The sequence below is a fragment of the Coregonus clupeaformis genome, chromosome 15, assembly GCF_020615455.1.
Source record: "Coregonus clupeaformis isolate EN_2021a chromosome 15, ASM2061545v1, whole genome shotgun sequence".
NCBI lineage: Eukaryota > Metazoa > Chordata > Actinopteri > Salmoniformes > Salmonidae > Coregonus > Coregonus clupeaformis.
Window position 1 is genome coordinate 14,088,020 of NC_059206.1, and position 3,204 is coordinate 14,091,223.

Genomic DNA, 3,204 nt, shown 5'->3' on the forward strand with positions numbered 1-3,204 from the left:
TTTATGACATTAAAATGCCTATTTACTCTGTTCCATCTGACTGCGCAATCCACTGTCTCATCAGCCCAGCCAGGCAATTTATAAACTTGATCTCCAATATAAAAAGCATCTAGACATTATCTCACATTTCTTTTAGACTAACATTTAGTTTTCAACAGCGGAGATTTATATAAACCTTGCTGTCTGTTTCTCCGACATTCGCAACATTGTTTCAGTATTCAAATTTGATCTCCAGCTGTCCCATAGTAATGAACGTGTTGGGAGTCGGGATGAGACAGACAGGCAGGCAGCGTTTCTCAGCCAGTCAAATCATGAACAACAGTGTCCTGACGAGTGAGCACATTTTCTATGCCAGGCTAAATCGCGCCTCATTAGCTCATTGTTATGTATGTATCCAAATAAATGTCACTAGAAAACAGCTTAAACAAATGCAAATACAGATACTTCACTGTTATTCTGGCTGCACTTTTTTCACCTTGCGGTGCGTTGTGAGGTCACAAAGCGGTTGCAGAGCCTCTACAGAGGACCCCTGGGGGAGTATAAATCTCCACTAACTGATTAATCTGATCCAGTTAATTAAACGTTACCATTCCCTTTTAAACAGAGCTGAATGTAAACACAGCCCAATGCCATTGGATCAATTGGCCTATGTAGCCATTGCAAGTCTGAAAATGTATAAGAAAAAAGCTGATGTTAGGAAAGTGGACGTATGGAATTTTATGTAAGCCTATGAATTCTTCCTTAGCGATCAGATCTTTCTGTGATTGTTCTTAGAAACAGGATTCAACGTCAGTCTGTTTCACTGTTGAATCTCTTTCAAATCACACAGAAGTACCTCTTAGATATTTGATATATTTGAACTACTGCATGCTCATGCTATCCTGTAGTAACTTCAATTTATGTCCTGTATTTACATAATGTCAAGACAACTGCCCTTTCCCAGTTACTTTAATAGGCTTGAATGTAATGCATTTATCTCACAATATGGATGATGTCATGCAAATGCTAACGAATGTTCGAAAAGATCTGCCTCGAAGAGCCATTGTATGCTCAAGGAATTGTTAATTGAATTTTCTTTACCTGCCAAGTGAAATTAAAAATATCATTTTTTTGGGGGTACTGTCAGTATTAAGAAAATCCAGTTGCTTACAGCTAAAAGATTGTATGTATCTAGGGGCCTATATATGAAAGTCTGGGACCGTATTCATACGTCTTCCCAGAGTAGTAGTGCTAATCTGGGACCATGTCCTCCCTGTCCATGTAATGTTATTCTGATCTAAAAGGCTAAACTGATCCTAAACTGATCAGCACTCCTTCTCTGAGCTGCTTCATTAATTCGGGCCCTGGACACCACTAATTTCTCCTTCCACCAGCCTCCACTGCAAGACACCAAGTTCTGGTATATGGTGGCATAAATTATGTAAAATGTCCAAAAACGTTGCTTTGTAATGAATAATATGAATAGCACTGATGTAATTGGGTATGTGGCAGGTCATTTGTAAACGTTCCATTGTCATTGACAATGACCTAGATAGAATGTGAAAATGTATATACATGGTAACACTGAATAAGGAAAATAATGAACGTTAATTCATTCATCGTAGGCTAACCATTATAATGAGACATAAGGTGGAATGACTTTCTTCTTCAATACTGCCACTAGCCTTTTGATATGACGGAAATTGTTACGCCTCGTCTGCTTTGTTGCACCATGTGTCTGTTTTTGACTGTTCATACATCTGTAATTTATACAATTCTTGTGTGATGTTTAATATTGTAAAACCTGTAGTTTGAGTCAATCTGATCAGGTGCTGAATGTCGTGGTAGATTTCCATCCTTTTTGGGAATATTTGATACCTTTTGTTTTACAGCTTCTTTTTTATATGTCAGGTTTCTATGTTTGTGAAAATGCGTTTTAGAAAAGTTAATAAACTTTGTAAATTGAAGTAATCATTTGATAGGGTAATTATTCATGGTGGTTTAAACGTCAATCTAGGGCCCTGTGTTTTGGGCTATCATGTCACATGACCTAGATTTAACATTTTATTTTAATCCTTTTCAAGAAATTAGAATTACACCAAGAACAAAAGCAATTGACTGAGGATGGAGCTGGACCACCTGACAAGAGAAGAAAAGGGGACTGTTTGATGAAAAAGCTTTAAATAAAGGTTAAAATCCAGGTCATGTGACACGATTGTCCAAATCACAGGGGCCATAATAGAAAATGCCTAATACACAAAGATGATAGCCACAGTCTGTAAGATTATCAGTGTAACCCAGTGTATGTGAGCGTTGCTCTGCCTCTGCCCAGAGACTGGCACGGTTCGAGTCCCTGTTGCAGCTCACTTTCTCCCGCTACACTGATGGCAGTGGTGGGATCACTCCAGTGGTCTCACGTGGAGTTGGGAAAGCGTGCTCTCTCTCTCTCTCTCTACGCTTTTGTGGCTTGGTGAGGATGCTGCTTGAGCGAAGGGGGAATACTGTAACACTGTGTTTGTCAGCATTGCATTGTCTGCTCTAAGGCCCCGGGCTTTAGTGGCAGTCTGTTTGACGCTCGTCTCTGCACGGTAGGAACCACAGTTTGAGCCCCCGTTGCAGCTCTCCCTTTCTCGATTACACCAGTAATTTCCATTAGTCAAAATTAACACTAGATTTTAACCTATGTGTTTTAAGGCAATAGTCTAATAACCTGCAACGTCTTACCTGATTTCAAAAAAATAGGCCCTAATGTAATGTTGCTTTTTATGGAATGTCATTCCAAGAGCACTAAGCCTACCATTAGAAATCAATGGGATGTAGGCTACACTTCCTTCAATGTTGTTTAACCTATCCTTGTTGGTGGTACACTCTGATGGTGAGAACATTATACAGAGTGTACAATTTACTCATTAAGAGAAATGCATATTTCACATACTCAGGAGGAAGAAGTAGGTACTTGCACAGTGATCAGGTGCGATGTCCTTGCAGGGGCGGACTTTGTGATTTGGAGGCCCCAGGCAGAGGCCAGTCTTTTTAATGGGTTTTATAGTAAAGATGTCGTTTAACTTTACAAATGTATTACCTTTTAATGTGCCATGAACACAACCAGTCATGATGTTTTCATCTGATTGTCAAAAAATATCTCTTTAAAAAAGTTGGACGATCGTTCATCCAAAAATAATTCCAGCATCTGAACAGCGCATTAGCCAACTTTCCTTCCATTCG